This window comes from Canis aureus, chromosome 4 (genome assembly GCF_053574225.1).
Source record: "Canis aureus isolate CA01 chromosome 4, VMU_Caureus_v.1.0, whole genome shotgun sequence".
NCBI lineage: Eukaryota > Metazoa > Chordata > Mammalia > Carnivora > Canidae > Canis > Canis aureus.
The window spans coordinates 72,856,793-72,869,819 of record NC_135614.1 but is presented as its reverse complement, the minus strand read 5'-3'; the positions used below and the strand labels follow the sequence as shown (position 1 = coordinate 72,869,819).

Sequence of the window (13,027 nt, the reverse complement as noted above, 5' to 3'; positions counted from 1 at the left end):
ATACTCCACACTCTTACTGAGTGGGCTTTCTGATGCTAACCTCAAAAGTCTTCATATTACCCACAAGATAAAGTCCATATTCCTCACTAAAGCAGGCAAATCTCCCTGTGATCTGGACACTGTCCAGCTCTCCAGCTCTCTAGCTCTCCAACTTCCTCTTTTACTTCATTTTCCTAACCTCTTTACTTGGTACATGTTATCGTGGACCTGCTTAGTGCCAGGCACCATGCAGGTGCTAGAGATATGGTGGGAAGCACATCTACCACCTGCACCTTACATCCATCCACACAAAGCACAGTACCTGTGCTCACTCGCTTCTCTCCGCTGCTCTGAGGCCGCACGTCCTTTCCCCACATCCTGCCTGTGTGATCTTGGGCAAGTCACTGTGTTACAATTTCCCTTCTATAAAATGAAGATGATGATGATACTGTAGGGAAGCTTAAACTTTACCCATCTCAGGCTTCAGCTGCGATTCATAAACTAAAAGATGAACAAGCAAAAAAGGAGTTTATTCACATCGCACAGGAGAAATCTGAACCAAAAGTAACTCAAAGCAGTGGCTTAGAAATCTGGCATCTCTATCCTCTTGGACAAAGAACAGTAGATCTGCAGAGGGATGACAGGACCAAGCAGTGGTAGGAGTCCCTGGGCAGGCTCAACCTGTGGGAAGGTGGCTCCATGGCGGGGAACTAATGGGATAAGATTTGTTCACAGCTTCCTCTGGTGCCACCTCTGGGCTGTTAAGAGCCTGTCTCCAGTAAAAGGAGAATTTATATCTTGCCTTGAGGCAGAAAAAGAAGAGCTCTTACTGAGTTTGTTTCTTCTTCATTGCCTTTAGCTCAAAATAATCCTTTTTGTATCAAAGAGGTCTATTGGGGGTGACATATTTTGCTTTCCTTCAATATCAATTTCATTCAGTTGTCTTGGAACAGGGTATCTGGACCTTCGTGCACCCAATCAATAGTAGCTGCAGCAGTAATGGTCTCGGCGTGGTAGTGGGTGAGAGTGAGATGGTTCAGCTGTTGTGGAAACAGTTTGGTGGTTTCTCAGAGTTTAACACTGACCACATGACCCAGCAAGAGAAACGGAAACAGCCACACAGAAACTTCCACCTAAATGTTGATGGCAGCAATATCTGTAACAGCTCCAAAGCAGAAAATACCCAAATGTCCATCAACAGATGGATGGATAAATGGATGATGGCCTATACCTATAAAGGAATATCATTCAGCTATAAGGAGTGAAATTCTAAAACCTTCTACAATGTGGATGAGCCTCAAAAACATTATTCATCAGATAGATACAGGAGGGATGAGTTTGTGCTTATAGAAAACAACTGTCTAACAGTTAATCCTAAGCTCATATCTGTGAACACAGACCTAAAATACTAGGATTTTGACAGAGAAGAGGGGAAATGTTCCCAAATAACAGCTGGTGTGAGAAGAGGACCAAGCAAATGCGAGAGAAGATGGTGGGTTGGTGGGTGGGTGGGGATGGGGTGGAGGATTCTTGTCCTCATTGGTCAGAGAGTGGGGAGGATGGGGCAGTGCCATGGCTGCCAGGGCATATGATACATGTTCTGGGCGGGGGCCCTGAGGCTGGGGCAGTGAGTGAACACCGAGACTCAGAGCAAAGAGGTTTAGGAAGATTTGGGGGCCATGATTTAGAAACCTGGGGAAAATATGGTAAGACTTGGACGGTGGGGAATGCAAAGACAGTGTACCGTGTGGGGCTCAACTGAATTGGTCTGCAGGATTTGCTGTGGAGTCTGCACCTAATGGCAGGGAAGCTCTACCAGCCAAAGGCCTTGGCAGTCCACCTGGGCATGGTGGATGCTAGGGTGTCTTGTAGGGAGAAGCTGGGGCTGCGGATGGAGCCAGCAGACCCACTTACTCAGGGTATATCTCTCAGTTCTCCAACCCCTACTCTCCACAGAGCATTACCTCCTCTGGGTGCTCCAGCCTTTGGCATCTGCTCACTTTGATCTTGGCCTTCTTTCCCAGTAGACTAGGAGCATCTTGAAAGCAGAGGCTGTGTTTCAGTCACCACAGTATATGTAGGAAGCACTTGTTCTCGGCTCATTTGGTAGAATAGAATCTGATCATTTAGGGAAGAGGCCCACCTTCTAGATTCCCACAGAAAATGAAAATGCCTTCCAGCCGATTGCTAGAAATGGTGTTCCTGACTTGCCTCATGGGGAAAGGAGGTAAAACTCACTTCCATCCTCTAGAAGAGTGATGGATAAGTCCCCAGGAGAAGTCAAAGGGTCTTGTCCTTTCCTCCAGCTCCTGCATTTCTGCACATGGTGGTGCATGCTGGTGGGAAGGCTGGAAGGTCTTTCCTTGAGTAATGGGATGTTTGAGCTGGGAAGGGATGAGGGGATGTAAGGAAACTTGATATGTGATGACAGGAGAAGGGACGACGAAGAGCTTGGCTTGCTGGACCTGCTGCACTGTCAGGCCAAAGGCCTTGGTGGCAGTGAGCTTGTCATCAGGGAGCCTTCCCCTGGCTGGTCTTTGGTGCCCCTGGGAGGCCCCGTGCCATCCATCTGTGGTTCAGGGCTGTGCTCAATGGATTTATTGAAATAGTGTTATAGATGCATTGTTGCTTCACCTCTGGATTCGAGGTTTCCACCTGCTCCTCAAACTGGTGTCATTTGCCCAGTAGGGCTTTTCTTTTCTTTTTTTAAAAAATATTTATTTATTTATTCATGAGAGAGAGAGAGAGAGAGAGTGAGAGAGAGGCAGAGACACAGGCAGAGGGAGAAGCAGGCCCCATGCAGGAAGCCTGATGCAGGGCTCGATCCTGGGACTCCAGGACCAAGCCCTGGGCCAAAGGCAGGCGCTAAACCACAGAGCCACCCAGGGATCCTCCAGTAGGGCTTTTCATACAAATTCTCAGCTTTTCATATTAACTCTGCTTATGACTACTTACCCATACATGAAGACCAGGAAGTTATTTTGAACCCACACAGCCTTGTTGAACATAGTCCCAGATCACTGTTCTCTTCACTGTCTTCCTGCAGCCCAAACATGGTCTGTATCATTACCACTCGAAGCAAGGTTCGAGGACCAGTAGCACTGGCATCGCCTAGGAGATTGTGAGAAATTCAGCATCTCAGGCTCCATCTCAGACCTACTGAATCAGAATCCACATTTTAACAAGATTGCTGGGTGTTCTGTGTGCACGGTGAAGTTGGAAGAAGTTTGGAAGTTTGGTTGCCACGAGACTGAGGTAACTACAATTCTTTAGCTGACTCCATCCATATCGTTCATTGCTCCTCTAAAGAAATATTTGCTCTGTAATATCCTGGTTGAAATCAGCTTGGTGCCCTTAAAAGCTCTCTAACATGTGTGCTCTGGCTTTTAGTCTCCGACTTCATTCTTATTTTTGTGTCTTTTGAACACAGAAATGAATCCAGCATATGTTCCTCCATAACTTATTTCTCAAGATACTGCCTTTATTTCCAATTTTTCCGTGTCCCACAGCCAATCCCTATGCCCTTACCACTTCCACACCAGGCCTGAAATTCCAGAATGCTAGTTCCAGAGCAGAGCCCAAAGTCCATTTCTTTGCCTGGGAAGAAGTTTGAGCAACCTTCAGAACGTAGCATGTTCATTCACACTTCTTTGTCTTTGCTCTGTAGGGGTTCCCTGTGAAAGCCCTTTCACCCCTTGGCCCATGCTTTCAAAGTCCAGGAGAAGCCATGCAACTTGCCTGAAGCTGGAGACATCAAAAGTATCAAGGTCACATTGTATCCTTCTTCCTCCAAACTCTAAGATCCACTTGTCTGTACATGTGATTTGGGCACTAACCCTATAATCTTTGCCTTGTGGTGACAACTGGTCTATAAATTTGCTAAAAACCAACACAAGGGTTTTATTTTTTAATTTTAATTTTGAAATAATTTTAGGCAGACATACAAGTTGTCAAAATAGTAAGAGGAGTGCTTCCTTATGCCCTTCACCCAGCTTCCCCTAATACTAATGTCTTCCATAACTATGTATAGTGATCAAACCTGGGATATTAACTTCAGTACAATACTGTTAATGAAACTACAGACCTTATTAAGAGAGATTTCCCCAGTTTTCCCACTAATGTTCCTCTCCTCTTCTAGGATCCAATCTGAGGTCCTACCTCAATTTACTTGTCATGTCTCCTTCAGCTCTCCCAAGCTGGGAATAGCTCTTCTGTCTTTCCTTGTCACTCTTGTACTTGATATTTTTGAATATTGCTGGTCAGCTATTTTGTAGAATGTTCTTCAATTTGAGTTTGATGTTTTCTCAAGGCTAGATAGAGGTTTTGCATTTTTGGCAAAAATAAGAGAAATGATGTTATGTTCTTCTCAATTATATTGGGGAACATGATATCGATATTTCTTATTACTGGTGATCTTAGCCCTAATCACTTAGTTAATATGGTGTCTGCTCAGTTTCTCCAATTCACTCCAACACCAAACTTACTGTTTTGCCCTTTGTAATTAATAAATATCTTGAGAGAGATACTTTGAGATAATGTAAGTATCTTTTTCTCCTCAACCATATGCCTACTAATGTTAACATCCATTGGTAGATGTGCCTGCAAAAATTATTCCTGCGGCACACACCATGTACATATCAATAAACTGTGAGATAAGTAAGCCCCTATTTAAGCCACTGCAATGGGGTTTTCTATTAATTGAACCTTCTTTGAAGTCTTTTTTTTTAAAAGATTATTTATTTATTCATGAGAGACACACAGAGAGAGACAGAGAGGCAGAGACACAGGCAGAGGGAGAAGCAGGCTCCATGCAGGGAGCCCGATGTGGGACTCGATCCTGGGTCTCCAGGATCAGGCCCTGGGCTGAAGGCAGCGCTAAACCACTGAGCCACCCCAGCTGCCCGAACTCTCTTTTTAATGGGGCACATTATAGTAGGGTGTTTTTTTTTTAAGATTTATTTATTTAGTTCTTTGGGGGGAGGGGCAGAAGGAGAGGGAAAGGAAATCTCAAGCACACTCTCCATTGAGCAGGGGAGTCCAGTGCAGGGCTCAATCTCACGACGCTAAGATCATGCCCTGAGTGGAAATCAAGAGTTGTTTAACTGCCTGAGCCATGCAGGCACCCTCTAACAGTTTTTTGTTTTTTTAAAGATTTTTATTCATTTATTCATGAGACACACAAACACACACACACACACACACACACACACACACACACAGAGGTAGAGACACAGGCAGAGAGAGAAGCAGGCTCCATGCAAGGAGTCCAACATGGGACTTCATCCTGGGACTCCAGGATCACACCCTGGGCCAAAGGCAGGCGCCAAACTGCTGAGCCACCCAGGGATCCCCTCTAACAGGTTTTTAATCTGACAAATGGCACAATCAAATAAATAAAACAGTTCTTCTTCCCTTCCTTCCTTTCTTTCTTTCCTCCATCCATCCATCCATCCATCCACCCACTCATACGATATTCCTTTTTTGTAAAAATATTGAAGTACCAGTACTTATATTCTCCCATGACATCTTAACTGAAGCCCCCTACTCCCTGTTGTTCTATTTGAATTGTTATGTGAACTTGTTGTTATGTCCAAACAAATAAGCCAAGATGGAAACCTTAATTTCTTTAAGCAGATGGTTGTCAAACTCAGTCTGAGAAAAGAGGTGCCAAATTGTTTGCTAAATGTGCTATCACAGAAAATGACTGTTGTGGACATCTGTTGTTTTTGGCTTCTCAGCATCCTTCATTCCTTCTTTAGGTCATAGCACTCATATCTCCACCACAGCACCTGACCTCCCATGTTCTTAGCCCAGGTAGTTCAGTGAAGTTGGGCTGGCAGCTGGCACCAAACATGAACACATGCCCTAGGCCAGGACAGAATTATCCATCCACCTGGCCATACCCACTGGTTGAGACATTATCATCTGGCTCCAGTTCGTCAATCAGAATCTCCTCCAAAGGCCTTGTGATGGAGTCATCAAATAAAAAACTCATTCTATCTACTAGGTAGCTAAGAGAGTGGGACCCAAGCCTATAACTTGCACTAGGCATCTTTACCATCCTGAGGGGGAAGGAGAGTCTAAGAATGAGGCCAGCACAATGGAAGACGGTGAAGCGGTTGACAGGAGGCTCTTCCTCATGATGTTAATTGAACACCTGGATCTAGCTTGTTCTGAACCAGATCCACCTCAGGACTTTCCAGGTAAATGAGCTAATCAATTCCCTTTCATTGTTTAAGGCAGCTTGAGTTGAGTTTCTGCTACATGTGACAGCACATGCTCAGGACTCTTCAGGATTCAAAGATGAGCCAGATGTGGCTCATGCATTCAAGGAGCCCTCAACCTAGCAGAGAACAGGAGATCAGTGCACACATATCCACAAGGAAGGGGGCCCACGCCACTAGCATGATCCACACACGAGGAGCTTAGCTGCAGGACCACAGTGAAGTGGGTGATGGACACCAGCTGGGGAGAATCTGGAACACTGAAGAGAAGAAGGACCTTATTCCCAGCAGAGGGAAAGACTTGGGCAAGGGTCCAGCCATGGAAAGTGTAGCAAGCGCAGTGTGTATTTTGAGGTTCTGGAGGTCATCCACAGTGACTGAAGGGTAGAGGTTAGTTAAACAGGAAGATTTGGGGGACGTAAACACAACTAGAGAAAAGATTTGTTTGAAACAAATTGTGGAGGCTTGGATTGGCAGTCTGAGGGATGTGACTGGCAGCAGGAAGAGAGGAATTTTGAATAGGATTGCGAGGTGTGGAAGATCAATTTGGCAGCCATGAGTGAAGCTGGAGGGGAAGGGTTGGAAGGCGGGGGACCTGTGAGGAGGCCAATGTGACTGTCCGGCTGGACCTCAGTGCAGGCCTGGGAAGGACCAGATGGAAAAAGAGGGCTGGAGGCGAATGGAATCCCAGCCTCTGAGAACATTCTGCAGAGCGGCTTTGGCCATATTTGCTCAAGAATCTTCCTGGCGGTATCATTTGAAAGCCATACTTTTTATTTCATGCTAAACATTGTCAGAGGGAGCGGCAGCAGATTCATCCCGCCCACGAGCCAACTGGCCTGGCATACGCACTTTAATGGCATTCCAGACCTCGGGGCCTGGCAGGCTCCCTCAGAGCCCTGCCCCTGCACTGGCTCCTGCCTTACCCACAGTTAGGATGTCAGCAGGCAGCGTCTCTCCTCTTACTTGGTGACCTTCCCAGCAGAAAAGGTCCAGAATGAGGCCGGAATGAGTCCCCTGCATGCGACATGTGCAGCTTGGTCTTCTTGGAGATGCCACGGCTTTGGCTTCAGACTCGGTACCACTCTGATCACACCTTCACTCCTGCTCTCCCGGCCCCTCACTCCAGACCCTGAGCAAGTCCTGACAGCACTACCGTTGCTGACGCTGGTCCAAGTCCCCACCATCACCCACGTGCATTGCTGCAGCGGCCTGGCCTGTTTCTGCACCTGTTTTTGCTCCTCCACAGTCTGTACTCCACAAAGCAGCTAGAAGAGTCCTTTAGCATCACAAGCCAGATTCTGTCACCAGTCTTCTTAAAACCTCCTGATGGCTTCCTGCCTGGTTCAGAATAAAATCCTAAATCCCTACAATGACCCGAAGACTCTACATGATTGGGCCCTTGGTTACCTCCTCCACTCTATTTGCTGCCACTCCCTCTCCCTCTGAGCCCTTACACTCCTGACTCTCCCTGCCTCTGCCTGGTACTTTGTCTTCATGTCCCACACTACACCTCATCATAATAAAAACTTGCCTCTGTGAGGAAAGACTAAGATGTGCTACAGGAACGAAAGACTCCACATCTCGGTGGCTCGGATTACAGCGGGTCCTTTCTCGTTTGCCATGCGTGTCTGTCATGGGTTGGCAGAGTGGTTCCATCCACCATGGTCACTCCAGGTTGACAGAACAGCCGCCATCTTGAATGTTTCTAGTTGCTGTCCTGTAGGAAAAGAAAGGCAATTCAATGTCAGGCTCAGAAGAAAGACAAGCCTCTTCTGCTCCTGCTCCTTGGTCAGTCACTGGCCTCAGTCAATCATGAGGAAATCCAAATGTGTAATCTTATCACGTCGCCAGGGGTGGAAAGGATCTGTGATGGTTTGGTGAGCAGCACTAATGAAGACCACAATGGCTGATTTTTTTTCTGTGTGTGTAACGTGAATTAGAACCCCTTGGAGTATCTTCCAGCCCAGCAATTGTGAGCTATGGCAGAGTTGGCCAGATGGGATTAGGACTGAGGGTGGGAGAAGAGTGAGGACAAGGGAGGAGGGTTGGTTACCCCAGCTCAGGCCCAGGGAGAAATGAGAACATGGTTGAATTTGGTTGTTTACTGGATCAGTCCAACTGATACACGTAAGAAAGTGTGGTGGCCATTTGTAAGGTCCTTTAGGCCAAAGGTGCCTTATACTGATGGTGGGCTGGAAAGATCCCCTACACAGAAGGAACTCAGCATCTGCCATCAGCAATTCTTCCATTAGAGATTCATTCCTTTGGTTGACTCTTTGGTTGACCCTTTGGTCATTCCTTTTGGTTGAATTCCATTTCCCAAGTTGTGTCCAGCAGAACACTACTCTCAGGGACGCCCGGGTGACTCAGTGGCTGAGCGTCTTCCTTTGGCTCAGGTCATGTTCCTGGGATTGAGTCCTGCATCAGGCTCCCTGCAGGGAGCCTGCTTCTCCCTCTGCCTGTGTCTCTGCCTCTCTTTCTGTGCCTCTCATGAATAAATAAATAAAATCTTAAAAAAAAAAGATGTTGCCAAATGCTCCTTGGTCAAATAAGATTGTGAGCTGCTGGGTTAAACAAAATTATACAGGTTTTCCTCTGCAGGCCTTCTCAGGGCTTTGTTTAATATGCTAACAGGTACTATTTCTTTCTGAGATGGAACTAAAATATGCAGCATTTCCCCAGTTTTTAAAATCAAGAAGCCCTTGCATCTATGAATGACTCCCTAGGGCTCAGCTGGGCAGTTTGGGAACTGTTGGTCTGGAAGCCTTTTGGTCCTGTGGAGTTCCCTGTGGAAAGTAGTTGTCTCTGGAGAGTTTTTCATGGGAGAGTGGAAGCAGGGCATACAAGGCCTTGAGAGAATGGGACTCAGACAGGAGCCTGGGGAGGCAGAGGGTCTGAGAGCGTGAGGTCAGGCGTGGAGGTCAGAAGTGCTCCTTTCCCGAGGGTGGACGTGGAGCTGGAGCCCAGCAGAGGAAGGGTTCTCTGTCCCCCCACCCCTCCCCACCCACAGCCCTGCGGCTTCTTTCCCTGTCCTGCCCAGTACACCCGTTAGTCCTGCCTTCCAAAGCCCTGGCCTTGACCTGTCTCCACCCTCTCAGCCAAAAGTACACCAGGCTCTTTCTACTCTTGTTGGCTTAGCTTTCAAGTCCCTTCTGTATGGAATGGCCTCCCTTCCCCCAACTTCAGTCTAGAAAATTCCTACTCATCCTACACTAGTACATTCAGGCAGCCACCTCCAGGAAGCTGTCCCTGGTACCTTCCCCCGCCCCCTGCCCCCAGCCTCAGCTGGATTTATGGTCCATCCTTGCATGTCCCGTAACGCTGTGTTGTCCTTATCACGGTCTTCTCCATGTATCTTACACTGTTTCTGTCCCTCCGATCTGGGGGCCCCTCAGGGCTTTATCTTTATATGCTTTTATCTTTATATCTTTATACCCTTCTCTGGTAGGAGATAGATGTTTAATAATTAATCGAATGAATGACACCCAGGCACAGAGCTGGAAGTGGGTTAAAATTCCTTACATACACCACTTCAAAGAAGGTCCCTAGTTAAAATAATCTATGCCATGTGTTTAAAACCCTCTTCCTTATGGCTTGTGTCTGCTGGTTCTCTGATTTCTTGAAGCCTTATATCTTCTCTCTACTTTTCTTGCCTCTGTCACCCATTGACTGCCAGCATGCTCCGGGTCACCTGACTCCTGTTGTCTTCTCAAAGGGGGTGAAGGAATCTTGGAACGTCGATGGCCTGCCCTTAGGTCTGTTGCCCTAAGTGGGATCCAAGTGCAAATATCTTGAGAAGACAATCTAACCTGAAGGGTGGGAAGAGGGCTGTTGTTGTGAAGATTTACTGGGATAATACATGTAACAAGTTCTTACCAAGTGTTAGTTATGATGTTCACGAAGAGGTTGGCTTCAACGACAGGGCGATAAAGGGAAGCCTAGAAGGAAAGTGCGAGAAGAGAGCATGGCAAGTCTGTTACTGGCCCCACACCCAGGGCCGCAATACTTTTATGCACCTCAGGCACTTTTGCCTTTGTGGGATCCTCCTCTATATAAAATATTAAAAATTCTATGGCCGCATGACTTTCTAAAGGGGAACAGAATCCCGACTGGATTTGTTATGATATGTTCAATATTGTCCTATTCAATTTTTCCTGTGATTTGAAAAATATCACCACTGATATTTAATTAAAAGGGCCTCTAGAAATCTTGTGGCTCCTAGCCAAGGTGTCCGCTGTGCCTAACGGCTAAGTCAGCCCCAGGCCCGGCACTCTGCTTACTGTTCCTTGGACCCGCAGTGCCCTTCTGTCCTTCTGGGTGGCACCGTTCCTTCAGCCTGGCATGTCTGTCCCTCATGCCACCCCCACCCTCTGTCCTCATCCACCTGACAGATTCCTGCTCTTCCTCAAGGCTCAGCTCAAATGTCACGTTCTCCTGCCAGTGTTAGCAAATTAAAACGCAGGGTGCCCAGTTGAATTTCAGATAAACAAGGAGTAATCATTTTAATAGAGGTATGTCCCAAATATTGCATGTCCCAAATCTTGCACAAAGCATAGTTCTATTAAGTTGCGTCATGTTTATCTGAAATTCAAATGACCCTACCCTGTAACTGTCCCTGGCTCATTTTCCTTTCAGGTTTTCTTCTCACCTGCTGCCGGCTGGGCCATTCTAGCTCACTCTGTGCACCTGTCACCACACATTCTCCACCCCAGTCTGCATTCTCATCATTGTTACCCTCACCTGCCATGGGGCCAGGATGTGGCCATGCATTCGTTGTCACACATGAGTAAGGGGGTGCTTTCCTTTTATTTCCCCCAACTACCTATTTATTTCAGGGATGACTTGGCAGGATTTGGTTTTAATTTCATTCAGGATGTGATGAGACCAAAGTTAACTATTGCATGGGATCATAGTAACAGTTCTGCTACCGAAGATGTGTCCCAAGGAGAGGCTCTGGATTCAGACCTTTCATTACCTGATGGAAAAAAGCCCCAAAGCCCGCGGCTGACACCTCCATCCCTTCCCTGCCTTTGTGATGAGGTGGAGTGCGTGAAGTCTTGGGTTCCCCCCTCCCTGTGATTCTGGGGTCGGAGAGCAAATTAGCCATGACCCAAGCAGGACTTTGCATGGGGGGGGGGGGGGGGAAGGGAGGGCAGTGCTTTCTGTTTTTTTACTTAGGTTCAGGAAATTCTGACTTTTTGCTTTTACTTCAAGAGTAGATTGATTTTTTAGAAAGTTCTTTTAAATCTTTGCTTCACTCAGCACTGGCCACAGAGGAGAAAACCAGCCTGGGCTGATGTCACGGACATAAGCCACAGGAGACTGTCAGAGCCTGGTGACCGGGCTCCTAATCCAGTGCTCACATGGTTCTCGGCAGCAAGAATTCAGAGCCTGGAGCTCCGCTGAAGCAGCATTCCCTGCGAGAACCACTGCAAGGGGAATCAATCCCTCAAGACCACGGAGTGGCCAAAGCACTCCGTGATTCAAAACAATTCGAGCCTGCGGAGGATTTTCAGTAAGCATGGTGAAAGTTCTCTTTTTTATTGCTAGGAATTTCCCAGCTTTCAACACATTCTCCCTTACGTGAGAGACATTCATTTTCACATTCTCCCTTTGGAAAGGAAATTTCCAAAGCTGACCACTGGTTAATCATGCTGAGCAAGAAACCACAGTACGCAAATGTTATGTGTGTGCGTGTGTGTGTGTGTGTGTGTAGGGGGGGTCCATCCCGTGGGAGTTGCCTAGTAGTCTCTGCCTCTCTACTGATCTCTAACCCCCTCTCTGCTCGTCCTGATGCTTATAGAAGCAGGCAACACGGCCCAAGGTAGTTTCGAGAGATGGTCAGCAGGTGTTTTGAGCAAGAAACAATGCAGCGGGCAGTTCCCTGGCTCCCCCCAATGGGGGTGCTCCACACACCACACCCCTCCTGGACGGGGGTCGCGGGGCTTGTGGGTCTAATCAAGGCTCTGATAAGTTCTACATTTCCCTTTTTAACTTTAAAAAATGGTTTGATGTTATTTAACTCAATGTTTTCCAGACTTCCTCCATCAGAGAATCACCCCATCCCCCTTTCGTTTTTGAGGATCTCACCCAATTAGCGCTCCCGGGAGCCTACTTTGGGGAAATGGCTCTAAAAAGGGAGCGGAAGGCAGCAAGAGTTTACAATCCTCACGTTCCCCCTGCAAGTCACTAACTTCATACCAGAATTCGGCTTACGGAGAGCACGGCTGGCCCCAGCCCGGCCCTGGCAGCAGGGCTCCAAACGCCGGGCCCGGAGACTCCACGGAGTCCCAGCCAGGGGCCCAGCAGCGTCAGGAAGGAAAGGGCATTTCAGGCAAAGGCTGGCATTGCTATAAATGCTGTCTGTTGGAAAACCGAAGCCGGCAGACACTTAGAATGAGGTTTAAGAGTGTCAGAGTTTTGTTTTGGGTTTAAAACGCCACACAAGGCTACCTTTTAATAGTCACAAGGCTGCCTGTGACATAACACAGGGTGTGTGTCATCCGAGGAGGAAGCATGCTCTCCTTCCCAACCCGGGGCACTGGCATTTCCTCTCTTTGGTGTTTTTCTTGCCACAGAATACACTAAGCTAAAAGGCCACCAATTGTGCCAACTCCAGGGATTCTGCTACATTGTCATACAGAACAGATGTGAATGATGTCACTCAAAGTTGTGCAAAGTGGTAGCTCCATCCAAGCGTTTGCCTGCTTCGGGGCAAAAGCCAAGATGCTCTTTATTTGTTGGCACTGTTTCTTAAGTCCTGCCTCAATGTCACCTCTAATTAAAGCAGGCTCCATTTTTTCCCCATTATAATAGCCTGT

General features: G+C 47.3%; 2 long non-coding RNA genes across 3 annotated transcripts in view; one reads left to right on the top strand and one right to left on the bottom strand.

The window, feature by feature from the left end:
- LOC144312976 (uncharacterized) overlaps positions 1-12,618 on the bottom strand; it is a 64,836-nt gene extending 52,218 nt beyond the window's left edge. For both annotated transcript variants that reach the window (XR_013378618.1, XR_013378617.1), the window contains exons 1-3: positions 12,408-12,618; positions 10,083-10,144; positions 7,738-7,923 (exon numbers count right to left, since the gene is read on the bottom strand). This is a non-coding gene — a long non-coding RNA (uncharacterized LOC144312976). The remainder of the gene's footprint in view (positions 1-7,737; positions 7,924-10,082; positions 10,145-12,407) is intronic.
- Positions 3,027-11,790, top strand: LOC144312977 (uncharacterized). The gene is made up of 3 exons (XR_013378619.1): positions 3,027-3,234; positions 10,842-10,992; positions 11,469-11,790. It is a non-coding gene; the product is annotated as an uncharacterized LOC144312977 (long non-coding RNA).
- Positions 12,619-13,027: the final 409 nt, after the last annotated feature.